Source organism: Callorhinchus milii, unplaced genomic scaffold, assembly GCF_018977255.1.
Source record: "Callorhinchus milii isolate IMCB2004 unplaced genomic scaffold, IMCB_Cmil_1.0 Scaffold1, whole genome shotgun sequence".
NCBI classification, from domain to species: Eukaryota; Metazoa; Chordata; class Chondrichthyes; order Chimaeriformes; family Callorhinchidae; genus Callorhinchus; species Callorhinchus milii.
This window is the reverse complement of record NW_024704742.1, coordinates 17,584,532-17,603,556: the sequence shown is the minus strand read 5'-3', so window position 1 is coordinate 17,603,556 and position 19,025 is coordinate 17,584,532. Positions and strand designations below refer to the sequence as shown.

Below are 19,025 nucleotides of genomic sequence, written 5' to 3'. Positions count from 1 at the left end.
AACAAAATGTAAAAGGGTACTAGCTGAGTACTTGAATAGAAGCAATATAGAAGAATATGGGGAAAGAGTTGGGAATTGGGATATGAGTAGGTAACTACAGTGTAGGAGCTTGCATCAATCTAGGTTTGATGGGCATACAACCTCCTTTTACGTTCCAATTTCTAAGAATCTAAATCACAGGATAATTTGTAGACATCCAGGCCCTCAAGAGCAGCGTGGTGTAGTCTGCAAATCTGGCAGAACATTATTGATCTCAGTGTTGGTGCAACTGCATTAATGAGCACAGGAGAAGGTAAGGAGAAAGAAACAGAATTCTGAGCAGAATCAATAGTCAAGGTGCGTGTTCTTCATCGTGATGGTGTAAAACAGCAAACTGAGTACAGTAGTAGAAAAGGCCATGCTCCTAAACAAGTTCCATGCTTGTAATGCAGACAATAGAATCTTTCTTTCTTTTGTGCTTTGTTTGCATTTATTTTCTATCTTCCACTTTATCTCCACCTTTGGTACTAACAATGACATCCCACATTCTATACTTCCCTTCAAGAGTGTAAACAGGCATCCTGCTCCTAGTCTTCTGCTGCTAACATTGGTTAATAGGGAGCATTGAAACCAATGGATGTTCACATAACAAAAGAGGTTCAGGTGGTATGTGGAGTCCTGTAGCTCAGTGGTTAGAGCACTCGCTTTGTAAGCGAGAGACCTGGGTCCGATTCCTGGCAGGGTGAAACCTTGGGTAACTTTACTTGCTTCACACACCTGATAATAATCCCTCCAGAGAAAAAAATAATAAATTGATTATTTCAATCCACGACTGTTTGTGGGACACTCACTGCTGTGCGCAATTGGCTGCCACATTTCACCCACAAATATACAGTCAATTCACTTTACAGTCTATTCTGTGAAGTGCTTTGAGACATCTAGAAGATGTGAAAAGCGCTATAACAAATGCAAGGATTATTATTATTATTATTAACCCAGCATTATATATACATATAAATATATATAATATCAGTGGATTTTGGAGATGCAGCACACTGTACCACAGTTTTAGAGAGGATGAATATTAAATCTTTTGTCCCCCAATTTCCCAGGCTAACAATCTCCCCACCCCCAACCTCACCCATCATCGCGGAAACATCTATTTTCCATTTCTGTCGGCTGGACTAGTTCAATGCCCTCCTCGCTGATCTCTCCAGCTCCACCATATACAAAATTCAATTAATTAATAACTCCGGCGCCTGGATACTTACCTGCACAAAACTCTGTACCTCCATCATACCAGTGCTTGCCAGGCTCCACTGGCTACCAATTACTTCAAGATCCTCTCACTTGTTTTCCAATCCCTGCAAGTTGTTATTTTTGCAATGTGCACATTGATAGTGCCTTTCACAATGGGAGGACATCTTAAAGTTCTTCACACAGCTTATTGGGAGCAACCTGGGGGAAAGGTAGTGACGGAGGTGGGTGATGTTATAGAGGTGAGAGAAAGCCGAGCGAGTGAGAGCCTAAATGTAGGATTTGAATGGAAATTTGGAGGTTGAACAAGATATCAAAGTTACACATCAACTTCGTGAGATGGAATAAAAGCATCCATGCAGGTCGAAGTGATCAGTGAGCTGAGAAGGCGTTGACGGGAGCCAAGCAGGAGAGTCTCGGGCTTCTTGACATTGAGCATCCTTGCATTTGATCTTGCACTTTATACATCTCAAAGAGCTTCACATAGTATTGCCATCAAGTGCAACAGCTAAATACTCGGGAAATCCGGCAGTCAATCTGCACAAAGTAAAGACTCACAAACAGTTATGAAGTGAATGATCAATTTATCTGAAGGGTTGACCAAAACACCAGGAGAAAGTCCAGTCCTATTTCTAATAGTGCCATGAGAAATTTAACATCAAATGTAACTTGAAAAAAACTCCTTGTGTGACTCACTTTGAGATGTTGTGATGTGATAAGTGCAACATAAAATGCAAGAATTATTATTTTCTTATTAGTTTGGAATTATAAACTGTATCATTATTCCCAGTTTTCGTGGAGGAAATTCAATGAGTTGGGTGCTTTTATTTACTCCCTGGTATCCCTCATTGTATGTACACTGGATCGAGTGATTTTCTATTGTGAACTGCAGGTTATTTCACTGTAAGCCTGTAATAATAATGCCACAAACACCTTTAAGACTGCTGTGTGTGTCACAGTGCATTACTTTCAGCCTTCAATTCACCTCCAAGTCACACGAGAAAAATGAAAATCTGGCACTTCAACGAGAGAAGAATGAATTATTTACCTGATGTTCTGTCAACACTCCACCTAATCAGTGTTTTCAAGGAGAAAGGAGGCACTTTTATCGACCAGAACAATAAGAAAAAGTTGAAGACTGCTGAAATCAAAGAAGCCCTGTTTGTGATTCAGACCAATCACTATCCTTCAAATGTTTATCCCAACAAACTTGAACCCAAAGAATTATTTCCACCCAATATTATAAACAGTGGATAAAACAGGGTACATTTCAAGATCTCCCCTAATCTGATTCATGACACCCATAGATCATACCTAGAGTCAATCTATGGTCTATCTCTCTCTCTCTCTGAGTCACTCCCTCTCTATCTGTCTCAGTGAATCACTCCGTCTCTCTCTGTCCCAGTGTGTGGTGACAAACAATCACATACAATAATATCACACTCTACTGGTCTGCCCTGTCAAATGGAAACCATTCAGAAGAGGCTCAATAATTTATAACCAAATAATTCTTACATTCATTAAAAAAGAAAATGAGAGGCTCACTGTAACATCTGAGTTTATCACATAACATTTAGATGAAAAGGGGCGTCTGGGGATTCGGATGGGCAGTAAGGAATCTGCCTGCACAACTGGCAGATTTCCATAAAAACAGAGAAATGAAAGCAGCCGTGTTAACTTCTGAACGAACTACGTTGGTATTTTGGCTCCAGTTTAGATTGTCATTGAACAGTATACCTCAGCAACATCTGTTTTAGGGAGAAGAAATCAATCCGGGTGCAAGTTCCTGACAGCTGTCCTGAGTCACATACATACATACCCTCAGGCTGTCCAGACAACCCATTGCTGGAAGATGTAGCGAGGAAAACGGCAGAGGACCAGGGATGGGCTGATCTGTGATCCTCTCCAATCAAGTTGGCTCCAACATGCTCATACACCAATCATGGCCATTTGAGTGCAGTTGCAGAAGTTGCATGTGAAAGAAACCACATCCATATGTCTTGAGGTGAAAAAAACTGGAATATAGTGTTTGGTTCTTGGGATTTATTTATAAGTACAGTAAAACTCATACAAGTCATATCAGTCAGGACCATACCATTCAATATGACACACATGAAGTCTGAGTTGCAGGCAAACTTGTACAAGTCGTACAAAATCCTACTTAATCAACAATCCAGACTGCGTATGCGTAATTCAATGCAGCTGGTAAGTGGGCATGCGGTGGTCTGTCACTGCAGCCCGTAAGTGCGCACTCAGTGACAAGCCAAAACTAAGTTTCCCTCAATTAATGCGCCTTGACAAGTCTCCGCACGCGATTTACCAGCAAGCACCTGAATTACACTGAATCGCGGGAAATGAAGTTCTTCTGCTCAATCTTTGACGAGTCAAGCACTGGAATTACACTGAATTGCAGGAAATGAAGTTCTTCTGCTCAATCTTTGACGTGTCAAGACTACTTTTCCAATGATTCTATGCAGCTAAGTGCATGAGTAATGGAGGATAGGGTAGTGGTTACAAGTTAGTAGGTGATTAATACAACTATTGAAAAGAACACTATGTGGTCTTGATGGAAACTCAGTTGGACTCTGGTGGATATACAACTTAGGCCATTACAGGATTTATAAAGATAAGATTCATACGAGTTTTATTGTACAGCAGTTGATTCTGGTGGAGGGAAATACCTTAATTTGCTCAAAACATTATGGACAGTTGATAAGATAAGGTATTTCAAAAAATGTGATTAAAAATGAGAAAACAGGAGAAGGATCATGAAAGCTTTTAATCAGATATGGATTTCACTCTTCTTTGTCAGATGCTGGCCTTAACATAATATTAGATGTAATCATATATAAATTCAAATATGCCCTGGGAGGGTATGAATAAATAAGCTGGTCCTTACTAAAATGAAAACAAAAATAAGAAACATTTCCAGTCTGAGGAAGTTGAGGGACAATCCATTCTCCCGAAGACAGCGAGTATTCAATTCATAACTAGGGTTGTGACCACTCAATAAGATGTTTGTTCATTAAAGAATGGAAGGAAGTTAGCATCTCGGAGCGCCCACAACACCAATTGCACCAGTAACACAAGGGGCAGATTAAGCAATTTCATTCTTAGGTTTATTATTTTAAACATTCATAGATGACTGCCAAATGTAAGTAACTCAGAGAACCCCCCCCTGGAGCTGACAATGCAATGAACCAATATACACTTCACTGCATCACAAGATCCCGCTGTTTACAATGTACCAATGACAGCTTCCTCATCCAGCTGAAAGGGTCTCTTGAGTGGAATCTGGATTATGAAAGCACTCAAACGTCAAAGATATTAATTGAAAATAAAGTGCGCTTTGAGTGGTGCCACTTCAGTTTTTAAAAAGAGATATTCCAAGATCCTGCTGGCATTTCCATTACAGGACTATTGGGTATTTTGGTGACCAGAGGCAGAAAACAGATGCCACCCAAGGTCACCAAACTCATCTCACTTTTATTGATTAGAAACATTTTGAAGCTACTATTGTCCAAAATGATTTATTCATTGATGAATCAGAAAAGGAGGAAGCCTCTGTTAGTACAGTAATGTATTCTGATCTTGTTTTGAAAGCAAAACATTGTCCTGCTCAAAGGTTAATTTTTCCTATTGTCATGCACTGCGTCATTGGCGATATGTAAGCAGGCACCATCCGGTAGAAATGGGTCTGCTATGAACCACTGTTGGGTTTGACCCAAACATGTTAAATATGAGAAGCAAGGACATGAAGGATGATTATGGCAGGGTTCAGACTTAGATACTGACAGATTCCTGGAGAAAATGAACCCAATGGTATCAGTTATCTAAATCGAAATGTTTTGATTTTGAGTAAATGTTTCTTGAGGCTAAGGAACACAGATATGGCTTAAAACCATAAAATGTTATAGCACTGAAGGAGGCCATTCGGGTCACTGTCCTAGAATCATGACCTTCTGCTTAGTCCCAATTTTCTGCCTTGTTCCCATAGCTTTTTCTATTGCCTGGCTCAGTTGGTAGCGCTCCCGCCTCCAAGTCAAAAGGTGGCATGTCATTGACTTCACACTAAGTGGCTCTACTTGGATGCAGTTGATGATATCAATTAGAATGAAACTTGTCAACCAGTGAGAGAAAATTCCAGTCAACCAGTTATTCCACCTCATTTATTTCCATCTGATAATTTATCAGCAAACTATGAGCTGATGATTGGGTCAGAACTGTAGTTCTGAGATTTTCCAACATCTGGGAGGGTACATTTTTCAATTATCAATATATCTGCCAATCTTACAACGACAACAAAATTAAATTTCTTTAGCGGCTTTCACATCGGAAGGACATCCCAAGGTGCTGGAAAGTCAGAGTTTCGGACCCGAGCTGGGAGTCGGGTTTGGAGAGAATGGAGGCCGGGGGGGAAGCAGGGTGATCGAAGGCACGGTCGAAGAGGAGGGTCTTGAGATGGGTCTTGAAGGAGGCAAGGCGGAGGGACTGAGGGATGGAGTTCCACAGGGTGGGGCCAGAGTGGCAGAAGGTGCGCCCGCCAATGGTGGGGCGGGTGAGGCGGGGGACGTGAAGCAGGCCGGAGCCTGCTGAGCAGAGGAAGTGGGCAAAATGGTAGGGGTTTAGGAGGTCGCAGAAGTAGGGGGGAGCAAGACCATGGAGGGCTTTGAAGGTAAGGACCAGGAATTTGAACTGTATCCTCTGTGTGATGGGAAACCAGTGGAGTCTGGTGGCGAGGATAAGGATGATAGGGTCACGGAACTTGGTGCAGGAGAGGACACGGGCTGCAGAGTTCTGGATGGTCTACAGCCTCTGGAGGGAGGTGTTGGGGAGGCCGACAAGCAACGTATTTGATAGTCAAGCCTCAATGTAATGAATGCATGTATGAGGGTTTCGGGGGCCTGAGGTGTGAGACAGAGGGGAGTCGGGCAATGTTGCGGAGGTGGGGGAAGGCATAGATGGTCATGGCATGGGTATAAAGGATAGTTGAGGGTCAAACAAGACCCCAAGGTTCCGGACTAGCTCAGTGAGGTGGAGTGTGCAACCATGGATGGTGATGCTGTCAGTGCCTAAGGTGAGGAGGCACTGATGGGAGCCAATGAAGAGAGCCTCGGTCTTGTTGATGTTCAACTGAAGAAAGTTAGCTCTCATCCAGGACTTGATATTTGACAGATATTCTGTCAGGACAGCAGTGGTCCTGGAGTCAAGGGTGGAGGCAGAGAGGTAGAGTTGGGTGTCATCCGCATACATGTGGAAGTTAACCCCATGTCTGCGGATGATGTTACCAAGAGGGAGCATATAGATATTGAAGAGGAGGGGAGCAAGAACAGAGCCCTGAGGAAAGCCACACGAGTCGGTGCGGGGGCTAGAGGAGAAACCGTTTGTGGAGATGAAGTGGAGGCGGAGTGAGAGGCATGGTGTGAACCAGTGAAGGACAGAACCATGAAGGTTGAGGTGAGAGGAGAGGCGGTGGATGAGGATAGAATGGTTGACAGTGCCGAAGGCAGCAGAGAGGTCAAGGAGGACGAGGAGGCAGAGGGAGCCCTGGTCGCAGATGGACAGAATGTCATTTGTCACTTTGACACTTTGGGCAGCACGGAAACCCGATTGGAGAGGTTTGTGAAGGGAGTGGCGGGAGAGGATGCAACGAAGCTGGGAAGTGACAACTCATCCAAGACCTTGGAGAGGAAAGGGAGGTTGGAGATGGAGCGGTAGTTTGGTAGGTTAGTAGTCTAATCTTAGTAGGTAAGAGCATCTCCTCTCGGGCCCCTATACTCCTCTGCTGGCTAATTGTAGTAAACTTGACTGTGTGAATTTCTTAATCGAATAATCACACAAACTCACGCTGCCGAGGTCAGCAAAACTACCGATCAGCGGAGAAACATCCTTTTTGTGTACCTATGAAACCACAAATCCAAATAATGAATGCACGTTACAAACCTAGTCAGACAATTGCTTCAGTGACCGATTACAAGCATTTGGGGAACAGAAAAAGCTGCTTTGTTGATAGTCAATTATTCCTGGTGGCCAATTTTTCACCAGGCTTCAAAATTGGACAGATCCTCTGATCTTGGTTTACTGAAAAGTGAAGAAACCAGCCGCTGCCACCAAATTACCCTCCGAAAAACAACAGGAAGATAAATGAGCCACATTCAGCCTCTAGTCTTGCATTTTTCATGTCATACTCCTGGAAAAAACATGGTTGTCTTATATACTTGCGGCAGACGTTTATTTGAAGATAATTACAGAACAAATAAATGTAATGGATTTTTGTTTGCAGCCTTTGTAACATACGAAGATCAGTTGAAAATGGTTTGTAATTTCACGAGTAGTTGTAAAGTGCTACATTTTCTAACAAATCTTGGAATAGCAGTCTCAATGCCCCAAAGTCCAATTTTTGTTTTGCACAGGTTTGAGATTGCCAATTTCATATTTTTTAATGACAAATTATTGGCATTTTTTATGAAATAAGCTATGCTCATTAGGAATTGAGATTTCTAGAAACATATTTAATGTAAAACCCTTACAGACTTCATTCCATTAGTCCAGGCTGTACTGAGACACTTGCCAGGAGCACTGCACTCTGCCATCTTCCTTAAGCAATACTTTTAAAATACATTTGAACTTTACGAAATGCACCTCTTATATTTCAGTCCCCCATAACAGCAATCTGAGAGGGAAACAAATCCTCTTATGAGACATAATTCAGTGTTGCTGCATAAAAATGAATGTCAGCTTTGGCTCCTGAATTCTTTCTTTACCATGGGTATATAGGACATGCAAAAATTGCCTTCTCCAGTGGCAACAGTCAAATAGGTGAGTAGAGCTTTCAGGAGCAGCAATGCGTGTCAAGATAATTTATTGTCAGCTTTTCCAAAGAGTTTGTTTTAGTATTCTCATGAAATATTAACCTTGTTTTTAGCTGTTCAAATAATAAAAGAGAAGTATGAGAGAATGCAAGGTTATAACAAATTCTGCCTGCAGGATAATCTCAGAAGTGCTGGTTATTAGACATTAATACCAATGGTGAGCACTTAGCTGTATAGTCGGGCCACCCCATATGGGGATTGTTTATGTTTTCTGGAAAATGATCGCTTTGCAATTATTGTAACACATGACATGAGAAAAAAAACATGAGCCACAAAACTGATCCCTCCACAGATCTTGTATGCTTTCCCCATTCATAGATGCTACTCAACACCTTCCATCAACTAAGGGAGATAATCAACCACCGGCAAACCTTCAAGAAACCCCTGAACATTAATTCAACTGTACAGCTCACACAATTCAAGTCTGACCTGTCTCAGGTGGAGCATCTACGCTACTTCCAACTTAGGAGAAATTGTGTTCTTCATAGAATTATAGAATTATACAGCATAGAAGGAGGCCATTTGGCCCATCGTGTCTGTGCCGGCTCTTTGAAAAGAGCCATCTAAATCAATCCCACTTCCCCGCGCTCTCCCCATAGCCCTGCAAACCTGTCCTCCTCAAATAATTATCTACTTCTCTTTTAAAAGTTGTTGTCGAACCGGCTTCCACCGCCCTTTCAGGCAATGCATTCCAGATCTAAACAACTCGCTGTGTGAAAAAATTTCTCCTCACCTCCCCTCTGTTTCTTTTAACAACTATTTTAAATCGGTGCCCTCGGGTTACCGACCCACCCGCCAGTGGAAATAGGTTCTCCTTGTTCACTCCATCGAATCCGCTCATACTCTTTAAAACTTCTACTAAGTCTCCTCTTAAACTTCTCAGCTCCAAGGAGAATAATCCTGGCTTCTCTACTCTCTCCTGATAACTGAAGTCCCTCATTCCTGGTACCATCCTGGTAAATCTCCTTTGCACCCTCTCCAATGCCTTGACATCCTTCCTAAAGTGTGGTGCCCAGAACTGAACAGAGCACTCTAGTAGCTGAGGCCGAACCAGTGTTTTATAAAGGTTCATCATAACTTCTTGACTTTTGTATTCTATCCCCCTATTTTTAAAGCCTGATATCCCGTATGTTTTTCTAACAGCTTTATCTAGCTGTCCTGCCACCTTCAAAGATTTACTGATATGAACCCCCAGGTCTCTCTGTTCCTTCACCCCCTTTAAGATTGTACAATCAACTTATATTGCCTCTCCTCATTCTTCCTCCCAAAATGCGTCACTTTGCATTTCTTCCATTAAACTTCATCTGCCACGTGTCTGCCCATTTTACCAGTCTGTCTATGTCCTCTTGCAGTCTGCTACTATCCGCCTCACCGTTTACTACTTTTCCTAGCTTAGCTCTTTCCAGCAATTGATAATCTGTGGCTATTCCAATCATCGTAACCTTCATTTTAAGCAGATATTATTTTATCTTCTCATTTGCTCCCACACTTGGAACTTTATCCAGGTGCCCTCCAGCTCCCTCGCTCCCTTCTTCACTTTCCAAGGGTAATAATTCCTTCAAAATAAATAAAAATAATTTGGTCACGCAGTCCACAACTGTTTGTGGGACACTGCTGTCTGCAATTGGCTGCCACACTTCGCCCTGCCCCCAAAATATACCATCATTACACTTCTTTGTGAAGCGCTTTGAGATGTTTGGAAGACATGATAAGGCGCTATATCGAATGCAAGGATTATTATTACTATGTCAACCACAAGAACATTAGCTAAAAGCAGTGAATGGATGGCTTGGTTAGCTTTGGGCCAAGCCGTGTGCTGAAGTCGTGGGGGTGAGGAGTGTTCACTCCCAAATTGTAAGAGACAGATTTGAATCACCCTTTTCCTCAATACATCGATTACCATGAGGTTCTTTGAGATGTGTCAGCATGATGAGGCTCTATATATCAAATGTAAGCATTATTTTATCTGTATCCCGCTATATATTGCAGTTCCCCCCCCCCCCCGACAATTTAATATTCTTTCTGATAAATCTACAAAAGTAAAGTGAAAGGATAAATATTTCACAGGGATAAAGGAATGATTGGCAGCAGGCCTGAAACACAGTTTAGATAAAGAAAATCTTTCTTTTTTTAATATAAAAAAAGCATTAAAAGTTAGAATAACAGACACCATGCAGTGTTGGTGATGTTAAAATGAAAGTGATGGGATCAGGTCAAGTTCTTCAGCACTATCTGAAAAGTGGCAATTCAGGTCCCCAGTGGGGTTTGTGCTAGATTGTATTAAATGGCTGCTAAAGTAGATTGATTGACACCGCAAAGACCCTAGTGTGTATTGCTGAAGTGGAGAATGTCCTGGAATAGAATAGTGCCCAGCACAAGGTCATTACCCAACCTCATCAGTTGCTCTCACTGTCAACTCTCTTAGATTTTAATTAGCGCCAGAAGTTCATTTCTTTTGTTTTAAATGATGACATTTATTTGATAGAGGGAGGAGAGAAAACACATCCATTTCACCCAGTCTACAATTTTAATTGGATATGAAATATCCATTAACACATTGTGGGGTGTTAAACATGCCTTTGTCCTCACTTTGAACTATCCTTGTTAATTATTGATAAAATACCACGGCACCACGGCACAGTATGTTAGAGATGTAATCTCCACTTTAACAATAAGTACATCTTCATCCTGTGTTGTGTATTGCGCAGTGAACCTTGTATTATTGTTATGATTATTAACAATAATAATGAAAAAAATCTTTGTATTTGATATTGTGCTCCCTCTGGTCCGCAAACATTGGCTTGCTTCATGTCCTCTGATTGACCCTACCATTGCAGGGTGAGCTTTCAGCCATTTACACCTCACACCCTCTCCCTCCCCACCTTTAAACTACACCTTAATTCCTTTCCTTTAGACCATACTTTTGGCCACATCCCCCCACCCTGCCCCACACACATATCTTCTTCCTCAATTCCCCCCATCCTCATCTCAGGTTCCAAACTGGCTCTGTGAAACACAGCACTTTTGAGAAATCCTCCTGATGTGAAAGGCGATGTACAAATGTAAAATTAATGTGATTTTTTTTCAGTTTGAGAAGATGTCTCAAAGAGCTTCACAAGATTCACTGTAAGTGAAGTCAAATCACAGTTCGTTTTGTAAGTGAACATTGATTAATGTGGGATGAAACTGGGAGGGTATAAGTCAAGATAAGTTGGCTCTGTCCTTGCTAAATCTCCCGCAGTGTCAACAGAACCAAGAATTTTGAGAAATGACAACTTGAGTACTGCTTATTGCAATTCCTCGAGATTCTTGGTATTTACAATGTATGTCAGACGCCTGGAGTTCAAGGCTGTAATACGATCACAGAAAAAAGGAGAGGATTCACAGCGATCATAAATCAAAGAGCAAAGTCAAGTCATTGATTTAAAACTGCTGTCTGAGCTCTCCTCCCCAACATTAGATATCACGTTTTATGCTAGGTTTATGCTACATTAAACCTGCATACACCAAACCATTGGGCTAGTTATTCCCTGGATATTGAAGAGTTGGAAACTTGTAGTGTGGGGTCAGGGGGTGGGCTCTTGGCTTTACCTACTGTTATTTTTCTCAGACCACTGTGTCCAAATTTGAGTTTGGAGTTCGGAGGTGCTGTCCTTCAGACGACATGTTAAACCGAGCTCCCTCATGACTATTCAGGTGGATGCTAAAGATCCCATGGCACCATTCAAAAAGAGAAGGGAATTTCTCCCGGTCTCCTGGCTAACAATCCTCCAAATAATATTGATCATTCATTTCTTGGCTGTTTGTGGGACATTGCTGTGGGTCTCTACAATTTACAGTATATCATGTGAAGTGCTTTGGGACATCTCCCAACATGAAAGGTCCTATACTTCTTTTTATTATTATTATTATATTATTATGTTATTGTTTTATTAATGTTCCTTACATCAATTATTATAGGAACTATACTGGTTTTGTACTCCATGTGTCTGCATTCAAATTATAGGTCAACATTTTTCCTGATCATTTCTAGTTTCTTATTTTGTACATTGTAGTGACTTGGAATGGTCACATCAATGATACCGCAAGTACAATCTAGTTTTTTTTATATAATGATATCTGGTTTATTACAGATTACTGTTCTATCTATAGGCACTTGTGAGTCCCAGATTATTGTAATGATATCTTTTAATGTCATTTTGGTTGATGTTCATACCAGTTGGTCTTTACGTGAGTATCAACGAGTCTACAGATTGTCCAGTGGATATATTTAGCCACATTGTTATGTTGATTCAGGTACCCCACTGTACATGACAATATGTGCTCTACTTTTTCTAGTGCTTGATGGCATATTTGGCATTTCAGATCAATGTTTTCCTTCAAAATCTTATTTTCATAATAATAGGTAGTTTTTATTATATTTGTATTGGATTATTATTATTATTATCATCTGACTGCTCCACCTTCTTGTGCAGTGATATGGTTTTCACACTCTGGACTCCAGGGATTCCACAGAACATCAGGAAATAAAAGTCTAGGTTCGCAGTTTAAAAGCATGTGCTGTTGATTTGGTGTTGCCATAGGTGCTATAAACTTCAGTAGCTGCATGTAATAATAATCCTTGCATTTGATATAGTGCCTAATAATGCTGTCAAGATGTTTCAAAGTGCTTCACAGGAATTACTGTGAAGTCTAATGACTGTATTTTTGTGGCCAGCCTTGCAATATAAACATGGAATGTAGGATTAAATTAGGATTTAGGTGCAGTTTCATTGGTACAATGCAATGGCAATAAAGCTTTGTATCTGTGGATTCCAAATGGGCAAAGCAGACCAGACTCTCCCAGATTCAATTGTCCATCTGTGTTGAATTTGCTCATCTCAGACAGCAATTGAGGCACCTCAATTGGCCCTACTACCATTGGAGCATGGGAGTAGTGAAGAATTAACTTCCTGATTTCGATCACTGCATTCCCAAGAACAGGCTGCCATCACTCTCTGGTCACTGAGCTTTCAAAGAATGACTAGCTAAATCTTTTATAAGAGCTTTTAAAGAATAGACAGGCTGGCCACGTAATCCTGTTTTACTCTTACAGTTCTCTGTAACAACCTGCATTAACATTGTGGCTTTGACCACAGAAAATTAGGTTTTCCTCCTCTCTGCCCTCTTCTGGGGGCCATCATTTCTGCTTCTATGTTTCCCTGATGGAGTTAACAGCAGCAAGTACAGAAATAGTAATGTTCTGTCCTGCAACCTTTGGCTGTACTGACCAGCTGTTATGCTTTCCTGGCTGGAAATGAGGCATGGTATCAGGGCTTCTGTCCTCTAAAAACATCTTCGGAGATTGGGAAAGGTCTGTGGCTAGAAATGACGTGACCTGCGATTTGGGAAGAATCCTGCCTCTGTGGTTATCCCGTTTTTACAACAACAACAATTTACATAACATGGCGCCTTTCATGTGTGAAAGATGTTCAAAGCACTTTGCACAACATCTGAGCATGTGTAGGATGTGGGGGGAGAAGGTGACTGAAAGTGTGATCAAAATTATAGGTCTTAAGGCAGTCTTAAGGTCCTAAAAGTGGGGAGGGAGTTGGTGAGTTGGAAGGACTCTGGAATGCAGTTCTACAGATGGCAAAATGAATCGGACAGGGGAACATGAAGGCGGCTGGTGATTGCTGAGCGGAGAGAGCGGCCAGGGCAGTTGGATTCCGAGGCAGTCACAGAGGTAGGGTGGGCAAGGCCACAGAGAGATTTGAATGAGATACCATTGCTTCAGTGCTGCCTGCCTGTGCTATGGACATCGTCCTACAGAGTGATTGAGGTGGGATGTGAACACCAACAGCTGCTTTTAGCTCTTGACCCACTGGTGACTATCTCCTGGTGGGGGGTCCCCTTGGAATTGAATTGGCTCTAAGATGACATGTTTAGCAACAGAATGTCAGAAATGAGTCCTGCCTCCTGTGGCGGTCTTGGTAGTCCAGTTCCTGAGCCAAGCGAGTCCACAGTTCTCCAGGGCATTACAAATGACAGCACATTTTAAGGCTGGCTCATTGGTAGAACTTGGAAAGTCACTAGGGGCAGGAATTTTTCCAATTCAGCCATCATTACCTGCAAGCCAAAGCCCTAAAGGGGGTGGGGGGGTGCTCCTAGCTGGACAAACAGTGGGAAAGCTTGCTAGGCAGTGTTCTCAATGGTAAAATATGCAGTTTTAGCTGGTTAGACTCCAGCAAGACCCTAGCGATAAAACTGGGTCCCCAAGCCTTGGCTCTTGCCAACCTGTGCCTCATATCTTCTGAAATTAGGTAAGCAAGATGTTTCCCTGCAGGAAGAAAGTGTGCATTTCATTCCAATAAATACCTTGGGAGTTTCCATAGATGGGTCTGATAAATGAATACTTTTAAATATGGTGATGGGCTTCCGCACGTGTCAGAAACCTGGCTAATGAAACAAAATAACCAGCTCTGGAATATCCTAAAACATAATCCAGCATTGGTAGCAGTTGATTTGTTTTGCTCCCATTGCTATTATGTCCCATATATGAGATGTCATCAGCATCGGAGCTTCAGCCTGAGCCAGTTACTGAGAGCACGTTTGACCCAACATCCAAAATTGGGGTGAAAAAAGTGACATTTTACAACAGATTTGATATGAAAATTAGCACACTAATGCATCGGTTGAAACATCAGATTTAAGTTGATGGCACCTCCATAATACAGCACACCCTCTGCACTGCATAGAAGTTTATGTCCAGAGGGAGAGAATATAAAAGTGAGGAGGTGATGTTGAATTTGTACAAAAACTTGGATAGACCACATTTGGAGTATTGTGTTCAATTCTGGTCTCCACATTATATGCACCCTCAGAGAAGGCAGGAGGGTGGCCGAAGGCACAGTCGAAGAGCAGGTTCTTGAGGCATGCCTTGAAGGAGGTAAGGGAGGGAGCAACGCAAAGGGAATGTGGAATGGAGTTTCAGAGGGTGGTGGCAGTGAGCCTGAAGGCCCAACCGTCTATGGTGGGGGGGGGTGGGCGGGAGACATGGAGCAGGCTCCATGCAGAGGGAGTGGACAGGTTGATAAGGGGTTAGCAGGTAGGAGGAGCCATGGTGGGCCTTGAAGGTGAGGATGAGGATTTTGAAGGTGAGGACGAGGATTTTGAACTCGATCCTCTGAGGGATGGGGAGCCAGTGGAGCCAGGTGAAGGTGTGGATGGTATCACGGAGCCTGGTGCGGGAGAAGACATGAGCTGCAGAGTTCTGGATGATCTGCAGCTTGTGGAGGGAAAAGTTGGGAAGGCCAACAAGCAGGGTATTGGCATGGTGAAGCCTGGATGTAAGGGTATGGGAGGGAGTAAGGAACGATGAATACTCTCGTGGAGTATAAACACCGGCACAGACTGGTTGGACCACGTAGTCTGTTTCCATGCTGTACATTCTTTGTAAACTTCTACCTCCACATGACTTTCAACATAAGACAGGATGCTCCCATCCAACTGGGTCAAACTGGCCTTAAGAATGCCACTTGGATCAAAAGACAAGAGAAATACTTAATTACTCATTTAAGCCTCTATCAGCAATGCTACAAAGAAAAACTATATATAAATTTAGCAGTCTTTGCTATGAATTCGACAGTGAGATAACAGTTGTACCATGACCTTCAGGATTCTTGGTGCAACTGGTTTAACAAGTCATCATTTCTCACACAGTTAAATCCCTGAATCGAGTTCACTAAAGGAATTTTATTTTTGCTCAGCCAGAAATTCACAATCTCGGAAGTCTCTAACCAGGATCCTAACAAAGAGCGCTGAGTGTCAGGAAGTGAGAATGAAGGAGAAGAAAGCCTCTTTGTCCGAAAGTGAACGTAAAACAATTTTGTGCTAACTGCGTGCACTGAGCAGCTTTGAGGTCACTTATCTGCTGTTAACTCTTGCAAACTCACATGGCAAGATATACATTTTGATTCAGAGACTTCACTGACTGGCACTGACCCATAACTGCGGGTTAAACCAACACTTGGACCTCTCTCTTCTTTTCCTTCTCATAAGGTTAGGGTTAACAAACCTTCAGTTTCCTGCAGTTTCTTTCTTCCCCCCCACTCCCCAGCGCGACAGACGCACATTTTCCCCTGCAGCAGTACTAATGCTTGACAGCATTGATAATTACTTAACACTGCATGGGTCCCCTACCAAGACCACAGCAGGATCTGCATAATTGAACCTAGGTATTGTACAAAGAAAAGCTGTTAAAAACGAGAGATGAAATTACCTATAGAAAATCCACTGTTTGGTAACTACAGTGCATATTCCCAAATATGCATAGATACCTAATACCATTACTGCAGTGCAGTTTCCAATTTCAGCCGAGGGGCCCTTCAGCGTCCCAGTGTCTTTCACCCATAACCTAGACCTTGGCCAGGAGCTTTATCGTGTTTTAAATAAAATGTTTTTTCCTTTGGATTTCCTTCGCACAATCATGAAATTTTTTTCTCCTTTTTTTCTCGCCAGCCCTATGATATATTTCCAATACGCTGATGTAGAAGGACAGTGCAAACTTATTAAAATTAATGAAAGTCTCCTCGGTGGCGTGAAGCTGCTAACTGGGTTTGAGATCCCACAAAGTGCTCCCAATAAAACTGAAAACGAAACAAGTAAAATCAAAGACAGTTTGGCTTTTCAAGGTTCATATTTAAAAGACATTTGAAGTCAGATTGGGATTGAAAAACTTTCTCACTCAGATTTGTAAAGATATGCCCCCCAATTTCTCAACTACTTAAGAAAATGTGCTAAGCATTGCTTCGATAGTGCTAATATTGCGCATAACTATGAATCCAAACCAGTGGCTTCCTCCCTTACAGTAAGCTCCTGACTGCTGATGGCTTGTGCTGTAGTGAGGAGCTCCTACAGTGAAAGACAAGGAAAGTTATGATGTTGAGACTATCTACGTCACCTTTGCCCCTTTTTCCATCTGTAGCCTCTCAGGTAGCTGCCCGTCTATCTTCTCAGATGGCAAATGGTGTTGCAACAAGTAAGAGATCGGAAATGTATTAGAAATGTAGTGGGAATGTTATAATGGACTCTGAGATACTACCCCGCATAAAAGGCACTAAATAAATGCAAGTTATTATTGTTGTAATTTAATGACAATGTCCTGTTGTCTCACATTGCCAAAGGTTCTATGCAAATTGGAATATTTACCCCATGGACTGTCATAGTCTTTGAGTCATGTACATTTACAGTGCAACATAACTGCTTCATCATACACAAAGCAAAAACAGAGACTGTGTGACCATTAATGGGTTAAACTGCAAATCAAATTACCAGCATCACTATAAGCAGGCATGGAACTAGAAATGGAAAGAAAAACAGATTACAATTTTAAAGTCTATTCATTACTTTTGAAATCTGAATTTTCTCTAAAACCTACATTTTTTTATAGATACGAAATGCATGAGTACTCAGCATAAGCAGTTAATCCTCCCCATTTTCTTTTGAAAATTGCAATTGTATCCCTCTCCATTCTGGAGATATTCGCTATCTGTACTCTGCAAAATTGACTTTTTCAGGCTTTTCATAAAGACTCTCTTTTGCAAGGTCCACTCAATTGAGCCGATATTTAAATGTTAATATCTTGACCACAAAAGAGCATCAATCAGTGATTGTTCCAGGATTAAGTTATGAAGATAACCACAACATTTAATTGTACTTTTATTAACAATATTATTATTATTACTTTTATGAAATTGGGATATTGTGGAGGGTTAAATATATCACAACCAGAGGTGAAGACATTGGTCCATCCAGGATGGTGTGACAGCCTAGCTTTACAAACTCTTTCACCTCAAGAGATTGCAGTCAAGTCATCTGGAGTCTAGTTTTTTTCACAACAAATAAAGTACAGAATATTGTGACAAAATGAATGTTTCCAGTGTTGAATTTCATGAGGTGTGGCTTGTTCGATGGCTATGAAAGCATAAACATGTCATTCAGCACCCGTTGCATCCATCAACCTCCCGAACGCAGTCTTCCAATACGTGGCCTTGACAGTTATTCAGGCTATTGACTTTTACTGCCCAATGCGTGACTATCATTTGTCCAGGCTGCTGAGTTTTCACAGCCTGCTGTACTCTTCAGCAGGTGTTGAATCCAATACTTTGAGCAAGTGCTGTGCTTTGTATATGAGCTGACACAGTGGGAGTCAGCAACAACAACAAGAAATTGGAGAGAGGGCACAGGGGTGGTTATAGCTGACCATGATGCTTTTACTATCTGATGTCCACATGCATATTTATACTGTTTCCAGCAGCGGTCACTGCACAGTAAACAGGCGTGGGAACTCTAGATGACTTTTCCCCAGAAGCACTGAAATCGATTCCAGTGCCCCTAACACTCCTAGATGTGATCAGCTACCTCAGTAATAGCTCAGTTGTGTCAGGTAGTGAATTTACTCACCCACTCATAATAAATAATCCCAGCATTTGATATAGCACTTTATTATATCAATGGAACATCTCAAAGTGCTTCACAGGAATTTATTGTAAAGTGTAATCACTGTGCATTTGTAGGCAAATGTAGCAGCCAATTTGTGTACAACAATATCCCACAGAATGACCAATTTTATCTAGGATTGTTGACCAGGACACTGGTGTTACATTGTAAAATCACTGAATGGCCCTCTCAGTGCATTGCGCTTCCTTCAACTGAGAAGGTGTTGCTTCTTATGAACGCTCTACACTTCTACTCTTTGAGGTTAAGAATGAGAGGGCAAAATGAAAAATGTATGCAACCCATGTCCTTCCGAGCTGTAGCAATTCTTTTCACCCAGATGGTTTGTGTCAACGATTAACAAGATGAGAATTGATTCCTTGAAAAGGGGCAGAATCAACTTTCTTTCTCATGACAGTGTGACCTCAACTATCTGCTGAA

General features: G+C 41.8%; 1 protein-coding gene and 1 non-coding gene across 2 annotated transcripts in view; one reads left to right on the top strand and one right to left on the bottom strand.

Moving 5' to 3' along the window:
- The window catches only part of sorcs2 (sortilin-related VPS10 domain containing receptor 2), a 312,610-nt gene that overhangs the window by 172,165 nt on the left and 121,420 nt on the right, over positions 1-19,025 (bottom strand). The gene's annotated exons all lie outside the window — the stretch shown is intronic.
- Positions 654-725, top strand: trnat-ugu. Its single transcript has one exon. It is a non-coding gene; the product is annotated as a tRNA-Thr (tRNA).